Below are 13,818 nucleotides of genomic sequence, written 5' to 3' on the forward strand. Positions count from 1 at the left end.
AATGGGCTATCTAACACAGAAATAATTTTTCTAATCAGACCAGTTTCTGAGATAACGCGTTCAAGCAAACAAACCAACTCTTCAGCTTTATAATATTAGTATAGATTCTACCAAATACGAATTGAAAATAAGCCTAACAATTTAACACAAACCACAGTTGGTTTTAATGTGTACTGGCTATTATGGTCTAAAGGTTCTTTAGATATTTCGCTTTTTACAAACTCTGAAAGTTGTATTAATCCATGCGTAGGAGCATGGATTAAAACAACTTTCAGAGTAAATACATAGAAAAAATAAATACATAGGAAAATGATTGCTTCGGGAGGTAGCTGGCTTCGAGGCATCTTCAAAAATGCTCTCAATGATTAAACGTATTTGGAATCTTGCAAAGGCCACAAAGCTATTTAGCGACTGAGAATATGATTTCTTAAATGCGCTTTATAATTGGACGATTGATGGTTCGGACTTTTGAACTTTGGTTTCAAATGTCCATGTCAAATGTCCTCCCTTAACCACCATTGTCCAAACTGTATATTTGCTCAACATGGTTCCCTATTGGTAGGAACAGAAATACTCGTAGTAAAGTTTGAGATTTTATAAATTGACACTTATGTTAAATGTCTTTAACAAAGATATTGTATGGCGTTTCAATAAAATACTTCTACTCGTATGTAATGAAAATGGACCCTGAGATTGAATTTACCTTAAATTTTGGATTTTTTTTAATTGCCCCTCGCTTGTCGTTAAAAAAGAGAGTATGCAAATCACTTACTTCAAGTATTTTATAAGGAATTTATATTTTGATTTTATAAACCAGTCCAGTATTTGGTAAATTGCAGGAGGTAAGCTTGCGTGCAGCAGCAACGCATCATCGTGCCCGAGGCCTGACTTTATAATTCGCTTCGCTTAATACCGTATCCGCACCTAAATAAGAATCCCATGAAAGACTAGGGGGCGTGAAGCCTCAGCGTTACCTCGAATTTCGTAATTAAACGCTTCGTGTAATTACGACCTTTCCCTTGCCAGGGCCTTTATTCACACTCTGTTACACTTTAATCTCTAAGTGCGACATTGGTACCTCCAGTAAGTGGAACTGTTGTTGAGAATTGTAGACAAACAAGTAATGTTCTAATAGGAACTGACGTAAACCAAAATGCATAATATGAAAGAACGAATGTCCAGTGGGACTTGTTAATACTGTTTTTTACGCATGAATTATTTTGATAGCCATAACTAATCTGTTTATTTTCGCGTCATTGCATTACACGTTTCGTACGTTGCTGATATTTAAGTTGGAGGCTATGTAAGTATGTAGTAGCCTTCTTCGTGTGACGCAAATTTTCTTAGAAAAATCGCATTTTATTGGTAAATAAAAAAAAATGAATTTTATTCGTTTATAAACATATATAAACATTACATTACATAATAGGGCTGAGACCTTCTTTTAAGTAAAAACCTGTGTCAGAAGGTCTCGCTCTCGCTAGTAATAAATAATATATTATTATATGTTATAAGGAAAAAACAAGCAAACAAAAAACATGCAGTGAAAATGGGGTATATGAGTGTGTGTGAGTGCGTGCGTGCGTGTGTTTGTGTGTCTGTGTGTGTGAGTGTGTGTGATTGTGTGTGAAAGTGTGGCATTCCTTTCCCTTGTTTTATTTTAATTTATTTGACAATCTTTAGGAGATCTTCGCTTTGATCATAGTCAAGCCCTTTCAAAAATTCACTCACCCTATTTCTACAATCATACAAATTTAGTGGATATATATTTAACTGTTTATTTATTTTATTGTATAACACACAAGATTGCTTTTTATATTAATTAGGTCGCTGCAAATACAGTTTTAGACATGACCATAGGGAATGCTGCACTTTGAGTTCTTTTATTAAAATAAACTGTATGCAAATTGGATATAATTTCTCAGAACCATACATTCTACATAGAACGCTATAATATACTTTGCAATTTAGATTATATTTAGGAGTGCGGCTTTGCGGGCTTTAGAGTATTTTGGCATATAACATATTACAGTCGACAAAACAGTACAAAAATTAGTCGATCTACTATTCATTATCATTAATAAACGACCTTTAAACGGTCCGCAGGTCCAGGCCGAATAGGAGATGGACTTTGGGGATTAAGTATACCACGCTGCTTCAATGCGGATTGGCGAAGTTAGAGATGTACCAATCACCATCAGATAGTAATGGTCAGAATAATGACCAGCCCCTGTAGCCAAGTGGCACGTCGATTCTCTTTCTACGATCGCAAACGCTTCGAAAACTAGAAAAAATTATGGGAATGACATTTGCTATCGACAGGCCACGTGAACGAGATCTGTCATTCCTATTCCGATTCAGAACCGACGCAGACGGCTTAACGTGCTCTCCGAAGCACTATGCATAACTAGGGAAACTACACTACCAACTTACTTCGGACTTGCAGAAAATCACTTTGAAGAAATAAAAGTCCAACAATTTATCATGATAACTCATAACTCGAACCCTCTAGATCCGAAATTACGTAGGCCAACCACTAAACCAACGAGGCAATCAATTATTATTATGAATGAATATACATTAAATCCCGCATTAAAGCAGCGTGGTGGGTATAAGCTCCATAACCCCTCTTCTATTCTGAGGGAGACCAGACCCTGTAGTGGGTTATAAAATACGTTGATAATGATGATACTTAAAAAGAAAATTATAATGATTTTCTCTCTACAACAATACAAAAAACGCAGAATCAGTTATACTAGAACTTCCGATTGCATAATGTCGAGGTGCATAAAGAAAATATATCATAGAGCCTGTGCGGTTTTATGCACTAATTTAATGTTACGCTGGTTATATGTGTGATGAGTGGACTGTATTTATTTGTATTTTGTATGTATGTATGTATGTTTGCTGATTTCTGCCAAAACCAAACAAGTAATTTGTGATCCACACCAACCTTGCATCACTCGCCCCCAATGGCAGCACGGCAAGACCAAGGAGAGCCCGCGATTTGGAGTAGTTCTTTCTTGAGGAGGTAGGCACCCACAAACACACAAATTGTTCTTGCAAGAAAAACGTTTTCTTATAGTTAACGCGCGCACACGGTGCGAATTTGTTTTCTAGGCACGGCCGAATGAAAGAAACACGCGTACAGGTACGACATGCACACAGCACGGCTGGATGATGCAATATAAGTGGCAAAGTAGTCCAAGATGGCGTCTTCCAGAGATGACGCTTGCATCAGTTGTCAAACCGACATCTGACATTGATTGACGATTGACACAATTCTGATGTGGTTTTTCTCAAACTACCTGCATGGTAATGGCAAGATCGAACATACCCCCCACCGAAATCAGCATGATGATTTCCCATAAATAAATGTAGGTAAGTATGTTGTATGAGAAAAATAAATAAAATGAAAATTATAAATGAGTAATAGTTTACGAAACTATATTGTTAGTGTAATTGTATAGTGTAAAATTAATCTTAATAACTACGAGTTACTGTTAAAAATTAAATTTAATATTAATTTGCATAGGGCAAAGGACAAATTTTATTTACAGGTCTTTTATAGACCCCGTTTTGTGTTCGAACGGTAACTACGCGAACTATTTTATCAATACCTGGATGCACTTCTTCTATTCTACCTAAAGGCCATTGCAATGGTTTACAAAGATTCGATTTAAGAAGAACTAGATCACCTACGTTAACGTTAGGTTTTGAAGTGAACCATTTCTCTCTCTGTTGAAGAGTGTGGAGGTAGTCATCCGACCAACGCTTCCAGAAATATTGCGTAATTTTTTGAATTGCTTGCCACCGAGACAGTCTGTTCAAAGGAACGTCCTCAACATCATATTCAGGGACAGCAAGAAGACTTTGACCTATTAGGAAATGTCCTGCGGTAAGTACGTCAAACTCATTCGGATTGTTGGACAACGAACACAATGGTCTAGAATTCATTATCGCTTCGATTTTACAAAATATTGTGGTAAGTTCTTCAAATGTAAGGATTCGGTTGCCAATTGTTCGATACAAATGATGTTTGGCTGATTTAATGCCAGCTTCCCAGAGACCTCCCATAGAAGCTGCGTTTGGCGGATTTAGACGCCATTCAATACTGCGCGACGCTAGTCCGTCAAAGATTTTACTATGGTTATTTTTATCTCGAAAGAAATTACCGATTTCCTTTAAATGCTTACCAGCTGCTAAAAAGTTACTTCCGCAATCAGTTTGCAAAGTCCGGCAAAGACCTTTGCGTGCCGTTAGGCGATCTAAGGCTGCCAAAAAGGTATCACATGACAGGTCTGTTATTACTTCCAGATGCACGGCTTTGGTAGTAAAACACACAAAAAGACAAAGGTAAGCCTTATAACCTTTAGCATTACGGCGCGGGCTTTCTTTTACCAAAAAGGGACCTCCTATATCGCAACCGATATGGTCAAATACTTTGCCAGGTTTTAACCGAGAAGCGGGTAACGTAGCCATTGAGGGCTGAATTATATTTGGATTAAATTTAAAACACTGAGCGCATTTTGATAACACTGAGCGAATAATGCTACGAGCATTTATTATCCAATAGGTTTTACATAAAATTCCTTGCAACGTGCGAGGACCTGAGTGTAAATACACTTTGTGAAAATATTCAATCAGTGAAGTTGTAGTTTTACATTTTTTAGGAAGCAGCAATGGATGTTTCGTACTGTATGGAAGGTCGGCTTGCGAAATCCTACCCCCCACCCTGAGAAAACCATTAGGATCAACGAAGGGTGAAAGTTTACGTAGTGAAGCTACGTATCCCTTTTTATTCAACGTATCAATTTCGGTACTAAAATGATTACTTTGAATAACACGCACGATCGTGTCACGGCTTTGTTGTAGTTCATTAGAATTTAAATTACCGGAAATTCGATTTGAACTAGACTTTAGGTTATGTATGAACCGGTGGCACCAAGCTAGAACGCGTTGCAGTTTGTTAAATGAAGAAAATTTATCGAAGGTTTCCTCAAGATCGTTAAGTAAAACTTTATTTTCACTTGATACTAATGTGAATGTATCTACGTTGGACTTTAACTCAGGAATAGATTTTACATTTTTTACAAAAAATGTACTGGTGGGCCAGTCATTGGGATCGTTATACAACCACTCCTGTCCATGAAACCACGTATTCTGTACAATGAGAAGTTGGCTAGGCAGCGCGCCACGTGAGCACAGGTCTGCGGCATTATTTTCACTGCTTATGTGATACCAGCGGTTCGGTGGAATTACATCAATAATCTCACTGACCCTATTAGAGACAAAAGTCTTTAATTGATAAGGTGGCGTTTGTAGCCATGACAAAACGACACTTGAGTCGCTGAGAGCGACGATTGTATATTTAAAATCAGTTAGGTTTTTTATTATAAATTTCAAAACCTTGGCTAGCAGCACGGCTGCCATTAATTCAAGTCTTGGAATTGACAGTACAGGTTTTAGAGGAGCAACCTTTGATTTGCTGGTCAGTAATCGAACTTTAACTTCTCCGTCCGCTGTTGTACTGCGCAAGTAAACACAGGCGGCATACCCTTGTAATGATGCATCACAAAAACCGATCAGTTGAACGTTAGAAAAGTTAGATATTAACAAATGACGCTCGATCCTTAAGTCCGCTAGGGTTGACAACTCGTTAATAAATCGATTCCATTTATCGTAAGTTTCTTGTGGAATTGTATCGTCCCAACCGAGCCCTAATTTCCACAAATCTTGCATTATACATTTTGCAAGAAATGTACAGGGTGATATAAATCCGACTGGGTCATATACGCTCGCGAGTAATGTCAATACTGAACGTTTAGTAGACTTAATATCCGTTAAGTTGTAATTGAACGAAAAACAGTCAGCAGAAGGCAACCAAGTCAATCCTAAAACTTTTAATGAATTGGATAGTGAATCCTCTTCAAAATTAATTTTTGAAACTATTTCTAAATCTAGTTTCGATAGAAAATCTGGTCTATTACTAGCCCACTTTCTGAGATCAAAACCTCCACTCTTAAGAAGAGACATGAGCTCATCCTGTAACGTACAGGCTTCGGTGATTGTTTGGCACGACCATAACAAATCATCAACGTAAAATCCTTGCTTAAGCACAGCAGATGCGCGAGATTGCGGGTTGTCTGACGCGAGTTGATTCAAGGTGCGGACCGCGATGTACGGTGCGCTACGGAGTCCGTAGGTATTTGTTTTCAATTCGTACGTACGCACCGGATTCGACGGGTTTTCGCGCCAAAGAATATGCTGATATTTACGCTCTTTTGGGTCAATAAGAATTGCTCGATACATTTTAGATACGTCTGCAGTGAAGCATACGTCATAAAGTCTAAAATTCATAATTATTTTCAAAATATCTGCAAGTAATTTACGACCCGTTAAAAGGATATCATTTAAGCTAACTCGACTAGTAGTCGGAGCTGAGCCATTGAAGACAACCCTAAGAGGGGTTGTGCTGCTTGAAGGACGCAATACGCTATGATGAGATATAATATATTTGGAGGGTTCCGTACCCGTGTACAGTTCCATATGTCCTAATGATTCGTATTCACGCATAAAATCAACGTACGCACTTCTTAAATCAGGCGAACGCACGAATCGACGCTCCATTTGTTTAAGTCGGTTAAATGCTAAATCATATGAATCACCTAAAGGTTCATGTATAGGGTTGATCAAAAGAGGTGAAATATAGCGGCCCGTTTCATCGCGATAATGTTTTTCTACATATAGTTTTTCGGCAATTTCCTCAAGCGGACTCATGGGTGTCACGCACGGCGCTGACTCCACTTCCCAGAACGTCTTGAGAGTGTCATTGAGGAGATCATCCTGACTCGTGTACGACACGAGTGACGTTGTAGATTTAACATTATCCGAAGATGGAATCGTTAACTTTCCGGAGATAACGTATCCAAACACGCTGCTCAATGCGGCGGGTAAATCATTATTAATAATAATTTTATTTCCGTCATAAATGTAAGGAAAAATATCACCTGCTATAATTAAGTCTATTTGTGACTTTTTATAAAACTGAGGATCAGCTAAAATTAAGTTATTATAATTTTTAACTATATCTTGCGGGATTTCAAACGTAGGTAAATCAGAAGTAATTTTTGTTAACACTACGGCATCGATATTAAAACTGGGTGTATCAATATGACGCGGCTTTATAATAAATGACGTCATTCCTTGATTTTTTACATGCTCACCAGAGAGACCGAAAATATTAAAAGGACATTTACGTTGTGACAACCCTAAGCGCTGAACGCAACGTGTAGTTATAAAGTTCGTTTGAGCGCCCGAGTCAATCAGAACGCGGCACGGCTGAAACTCACCAAATCGGTCTTGTATACGGACAACCGCTGTTCCTAACACGACACTACGATGTTCAGTCGCGCTTGCGTGGCAGCACGGCTGCACGGTCGACGCGGTGCTAGACGCTAGCGTAGTAGTGGGTTCGAGTCCCGACGGGTGCAATAAAAAATGATGAAGCTCAGAGCAAACTATACACCGGAATGAACTTGTACATTCATTTTCATTTGAATGCGTATTTTTTAAACAATTTTTACACAATTTTAATGCTATGGCACGCTTGATACGCTCAGCACTGGTCAGTTTACGAAACTGACTGCATCTGTATATCATGTGGTTTTCCCCGCAGTGTAAACAATTAATTTGTTTCGACGAAGACACATGAGAGAAATTTTTAAAAGAACTTTTATCAGATTTTACCTGTTTGACATTTTTCGGTTGAGGTTTATTTTGAACAGGTGTTGTACTTGACCTTGAAACTGATTCACAATTATCCAACACTTTAATGTGATTATGGATAAACGACATCAAATTTTCAAAACTAGGAATCGAACCTTGATCCGTATGTTCTTCAAACGATTTTCGTGTATGTGGATCAAGAGCCTTTAATGCGATGTGAAACAAAATGAAACTACCTAAATTATCAATATTTAATGCTTGAATAGCCTTATACGAATGATCAAAATGTTCTATAAATGTATTTAAATGTACGGAGGATTCTTTAGTTAACTGCGAAAAACTAAGCATTTTGTCCAGATACCTACTTACTATCAACCGAGGATTTTGGTACTTGCAAAGTAAACTATTCCAAACGACGTCATAATTCTGACCGGTAATCGGAACACTTTTAACGATATTTAACGCAGGACCCGTCGTACACGATAATAAATAATGAAATTTATCTATATTAGGTATATTCGCCTTATTATGAACCATTGAACAGAATGTTTCGTAAAAGGTAGCAAAATTTTCTATATCACCGTCAAAGCAAAATAGTTTTATTTCTGGAAGTTTCGTTCGAGACTCTGATAAAGAATTCTCGACCTTATTTTTATTGACATAAGGTTCACATGATGCAGCAACTAATTTTGATTTATAGTATAATTCGTCGAAGTTTTTTAAATCTGAATTACTTAAACGCGACGATTGATCATTTTTCAGTTCTTGTTCGTAAATTTCAAATACAATATGTTCAAAGTTTGACCTTAAGTGGTCAATTTCTTTTACTCGTAATAAGAATAAATCTTTCATTTCATTGTCACTGATTGTTTTTGATAGATCGTACACAGATTGCATTTGTTCAAAGCACCGTTCTTTCCGTTTTATTAGGACGGATAATGCAATCGGTGTATCAACCTGTTCCAGATCTTTTTTAGGTGGCATGATGAATGATTAATAAAAATTATGAAGTAAGATATAAAGTACCTACATCCGGGTCGAAGGCCAAAAAATTGTGCGGTTTTATGCACTAATTTAATGTTACGCTGGTTATATGTGTGATGAGTGGACTGTATTTATTTGTATTTTGTATGTATGTATGTATGTTTGCTGATTTCTGCCAAAACCAAACAAGTAATTTGTGATCCACACCAACCTTGCATCACTCGCCCCCAATGGCAGCACGGCAAGACCAAGGAGAGCCCGCGATTTGGAGTAGTTCTTTCTTGAGGAGGTAGGCACCCACAAACACACAAATTGTTCTTGCAAGAAAAACGTTTTCTTATAGTTAACGCGCGCACACGGTGCGAATTTGTTTTCTAGGCACGGCCGAATGAAAGAAACACGCGTACAGGTACGACATGCACACAGCACGGCTGGATGATGCAATATAAGTGGCAAAGTAGTCCAAGATGGCGTCTTCCAGAGATGACGCTTGCATCAGTTGTCAAACCGACATCTGACATTGATTGACGATTGACACAATTCTGATGTGGTTTTTCTCAAACTACCTGCATGGTAATGGCAAGATCGAACAGAGCCACACTATAAATCTCTAGTGATACAGGAAGACGTAAAGCCGGCGATGGCAGCATTTATGTAAATTGTTTCCGTTCAGATTCGCTAAGATTTATGTATTAACGTCAACAACAATTAAATTTGGACCACGGCTTCACGCTCGGAATAAATTATTCATCGTCAAGCAATTTTCCATGGATCTGATAAGTCCAATTAAAGCTTTCCTTCCGAAATATTAATTGTGAACGCTTTATGGTGATTTCAACCCAGTTTTAACTTTTAATAAAGACATCTGCATTGCAATATAGTTATGCAACTGTCGTACAATATGAAACTGAAACAATACTTGACTACAGCACGGAAAATTCTATTTTATGACTCGATGATTATAGATATCAACAGCACTTTTTTGGCGTATGTTGATGTTAACACAGTAATATTTATATAAGAGTGCTTTTTGTAATTAACACGTAAATCGCTTTAAGTTTCATTAAACTATATAAGTAGGTAGTATATCAAAGTTTAAGGTTTAACCCTTTGTAATTAAATGTAAATAATTGTATTAGTTAAACCAACTTTACAGACTCACAAAAAGCCGCGGTCTGCAGCTTTTTACTTAAACCCTTAGAGTTTCAACTATAAACCTTCGATGATATTCTAGTCTGAAACTAACTATAAGTAAGATTTCTTATGAATTTTACATGGTTATTACATACTAGCTGACGCCACGCGGTTTCGCCCGCGTGATTCCCGTTCACGTAGAAACAAACTGAACAAAGAACACTGAAAGAATTTTTCAAATCGGACCAGTAATTTCTGAGATTAGCGCGTCCAATCAAATAAAAAAACAAACAAACTCTTCAGCTTTATAATATTAGTATAGATTACTTACTTATTAGAAAGCGCAGTGTTGGTCGACTCCTTACCATGTCAACTGACGACGTCAAGCGAGTCGCAGGGAGTCACTGGATGCAGGCATCGAGGATCGAGGATCGTGGTGAAGACTGCAGTGGTAATGAACGTCCATCAGCTGATATGATGATGATGATGACTTATTAGTTATTAATATGGGTATGCTTCTTAATAACGATTGTTTTTACCGCTTTCTAATAAACACTTATTGTCTGTTATACCTAATCATAAAGCGCAAATTGAAAAGTTTACAAAGTACATATTAAAATAACCGCTCTATAGATATTGCACCCATTCAATTTTCTATATGGTAATAAGCCTGCAACTTTCCTCTCTAACTAGCTGAACTATATTCCGAAGTGAAAATTTTACGGCACTAACTAGTCAGTGAAGTGATATTGGATCACTTTTGTATCAGAAACTATCGCATGCTTTGTGAATACAGTTAGAACTTCTGTGTAATAATTATTACATTATTTTGACACTACGTGGCCAGGCTTACCTCCTTTTATGACACATAGAGCTTAAAACCAGCAAGCTGCTCTTATATGGGGTGATAGCATATAGATTGATAATGGTAGTTAACGAGTTTACCATTATAAAATTGTTAATGTAATGACGGGAACTAATCTGGCTTATCATACAATTTGATAACCTGACCTAGGAATCAGGAATGGAACCCAAGATCTTGACTCATAACTCGAAGCCACATAGACGTAAGACGAGATAGATATTAAGTTAACTTAAATATATTTTTTACGAAAACTCTCCATACTAACTACTATTCTCCATACTAAACTTTAGTATGGAGTATAGTTTTCATTCAAAAGGAGAATTAAAGCTGTACCTAATAAATTTTTTCTAAAACTATTACTTTTGATTTTGGTTGGGAAATATATGAAAAGAATATTATGGATGAAAAATATGGATGGCAAATTACGTCATATCGTAACTTTATTTCAAACCTTCACTTCATTTAAACTAGACATATATTTTTTGTATTTTTACTTTTAACTTAACTAACTTTAACTATACATTTCTTCGTGCTGCCAAAGTTATAACGAATTATGTTAAATTAAACATTATACCAGCTGTAAAAGACTATGGTCTCTTAAAAAGTCTATATTTACTACCTATCTGCACGCTATGGCATTTAAATGTTATCGACTCATCCTACTAATATTATAAACACGAAAGTTTGTACGGATGTTTGGATGTATGTTTGGATGTTTGTTACTCTTTAACGCCGCTACTACTGAAGCGATTTGGCTGAAATTTTAAATAGAAATAGATTTCACTTTTTATCCCAAAAAATTTTAATGATATGAATGTTTGTTACTCTTTCACGCCTCGACTACTAAACCGAATTAGCTAAAATTTGGTATTGAGATATATTATAGCATGGATAACATAGGCTACTATTTTTATCCCGAAAAAATACATGGTTTCTGAGGGATTTGTGAAAAACTAAATTCCACCCGGACGAAGTTGCGGGCGTCCGCTAGTAAAATGATATTCCATATATTTGACTGAAATAATAAATATTTTATTCGTTAGGTATAAAGTTAAAGTGCAAGCTGCACCCTAAGATAGGTTGGAATGTACCTGTCCGGCTATTTTATTGGCATTTATATTAACTTTTCATGTTCCGCTAATGGATTAGTGCAGTCTAGGCCGTAAGGGAATACGTACGAGTTGTTACGTTCATAAATTAAGGGGGCCGTATCAAAACTCTCTTTGATACGTTTTGCGGCTAAATGTTTCTTTATAACTTAAAATTAACAATTTTGAAAACCAATTTTGAAAATTGACGGCCTCCATGGCGCAGTGGTATGCGCAGTGGATTTACAAAACGGAGGTCCTGGGTTGTGGGAGGCTTCGGCCGTGGCTAGATACCACCCTACCGACTAAGACGTACCGCCAAGCGATTTAGCGTTACGATGTCGTGTATAAACCGAAAAGGGGTGTGGATATTCATCCTCCTAATAACAAGTTAACCCGCTTTTTATTTTAGACTGCATCTTCACTTACCATCAGGTGAGATTGCAGTCAAGGGTTAACTTGTAAATAATAATAAAAATCCAACCGGTTAAATATCATAAATTCCTTTCATATATACTATCATAATAGAAAAATGTTGATCTACAAATCTAATACACGATCTTTATCGTAAGTAGATATAAAGTTTCTCCCAAAAATCAGGTTCTTAGATAAATGAAACTGCGTTCAAATTAATCCATTTCTTACGAAACTGCGATGTGTACCTATACCTATATAAAACGATAAACCTAGCACATCTGTTTTCCATCATCATCATCATCATCATTTCAACCCATATTCGGCTCACTGCTGAGCTCGAGTCTCCTCTCAGAATGAGAGGGATTAGGCCAATAGTCCACCACACTGGCCCAATGCGGATTGGCAGACTTCACACACGCAGAGAATTAAGACAATTCTATGGTATGCAGGTTTCCTCACGATGTTTTTCCTTCACCGTTTGAGACACGTGATATTTAATTTCGTAAAATGCACACAACTGAAATGTTGGAGGTGCATGCCGGACTGGATTCGAACCCACACCCTCCGGATACGGAGGCAGAGGTCATATCCACTGGGCTATCATGGCTCACCTATGTTTTCCATCATAATATTTAAAGAGTAATAATTAATTTGGAATAGTTTCTGAGTACCATCGACTTTATAGTGTCTAAAATTCACATCCTTTGTGAAATGATCCAAATCAACTCACGTTTGTGATATACAAAAGTGAACCATTTTAAATTCAAAACTGCTAGTTTATCAGGATACATAGTGTTTGATTTTAACTTGCAAATCGGCTTACTTTCCACCATAAACAGTGCCCCCGTGGAAATAGTCCAGCCGATAGCATTAGCATGAATTATACTCACAAATTGTTCACATCTTACCATCTTTGCTACATTTACATAAGTGGTACGCTCAGACCAAATACACGTGGACTTGTATCGCACTAAATTTATAGTTCGTTCGTTGTCAGACAAAATTATCTGTCGTTTTTTGAGGGTGACGAGGTAAACTCATACATTTATAAAAATACAAATATTTAACACCAAGAAATATACTTTGTGCCACTACACACAATTATAAATTTGATACGCAATACACGCACGTGCGATTTTTACACACCCAAACAAACCTATCGCTTGGACTAGTTACACAGAATATTCGATTACTTGATCGATCGATTGATTTGGCTGTTCCGAGTGAAGAAACGATTCTTTTTAGATGTTGTTTGTATTGAAATTTGATAATATATACGTTAGAAAAAGTTACAAATCAATGTTACTTTATTTTTTAGTAAATTAGAAGTTGTACTGTTTTTTATTTGTCATTTAAGTACACAAATCGGCATATATATACGACGAAAACAATTATAATAGAACATTGATTCTATAAAAAACAGTCTTTATAAACGCGTAAGATCGTTGATCTTATACTTTGACAGAGGGTAACATCTAGCGAGGGAGTTCCTTAAATAACTCATCTGAGGTAGTACGCAATAAGTTGTATGGAAATATATGATTTTATCAGCAAGACATAAAGGTTATCTTTGAATCTCTGTAACTCGTAAGGATATTGTGT

The sequence above is a fragment of the Bicyclus anynana genome, chromosome 10 (genome assembly GCF_947172395.1).
Source record: "Bicyclus anynana chromosome 10, ilBicAnyn1.1, whole genome shotgun sequence".
Classification (NCBI taxonomy): Eukaryota; Metazoa; Arthropoda; class Insecta; order Lepidoptera; family Nymphalidae; genus Bicyclus; species Bicyclus anynana.